Genomic DNA, 909 nt, shown 5'->3' on the forward strand with positions numbered 1-909 from the left:
TAAGCAAGAAAGACAATTATTCTCAAAGTCATAGGATTTGAGATCTTTGTAACAAAAATGAATTATCTAAACAGAGGATAGCAATATTATCTTCAGCTCTTCTCAAGGTTTCCAGTATGAAAGGAGGATGAAAGTTTTCAGAGAATTATTTTAGGAGTTTTATATTTTTTATTTTATTATTATTATTATTATTATTATTTTATTTCCCAGTACATTATTTTTTTTTCTACTATACAGCATGGTGACCCCGTTACACATACATGTAAACATTCTTTTTTCTCACATTATCGTGCTCCATCATATAGTGACTAGACATAGTTTACAGTGCTGTTTGGGAGTTTTATACTGTTCTTCTTTCATTCTGGTCAAGATGGATCTTATCCCAGATGTCAGTGGAAGAAACTTCTATGTCCGGGAGAAAGTATGAATGGGCCCGTGTCTTTTTGATTTCCTGTCTCTTGGAGAGGGGCCTAATCAGTAGATGAACATTTATTATCAGAATGGAGATCTACTGTAGTGAATTGAACAAGACATTAAAATAAAAATTTCCAACACCTGCAAAGAATGTCACAGTTAGTGACCGTCCTCTAAGTGCTTTACAGACATTAATTCAGGTAATCCTCACAAAAACTTAGGGTAGGCACTATTATTAAACCCTTTGTCAGATGAGGACATTGAGACACAGCAAGCTCGCAAAACTTGCTCAAAACCGTGAGCTTGTAAATAGCCTGCCCAGGATTTTAACTTAGGCGAATCAAGTTCTAATACTTACGTTATTACCCTGGATATTATCCTTCTCAAAGAAAGAAATCGCTCTTTTGGATCCTCTGCTTATAATAATATAATAATCCTCTGCTTATCAGATAGACTTACTATTCATGCCAGGTCAGAGTTCTCTTTCCTTATCTT

The sequence above is a fragment of the Sus scrofa genome, chromosome 7 (assembly GCF_000003025.6).
Source record: "Sus scrofa isolate TJ Tabasco breed Duroc chromosome 7, Sscrofa11.1, whole genome shotgun sequence".
NCBI lineage: Eukaryota > Metazoa > Chordata > Mammalia > Artiodactyla > Suidae > Sus > Sus scrofa.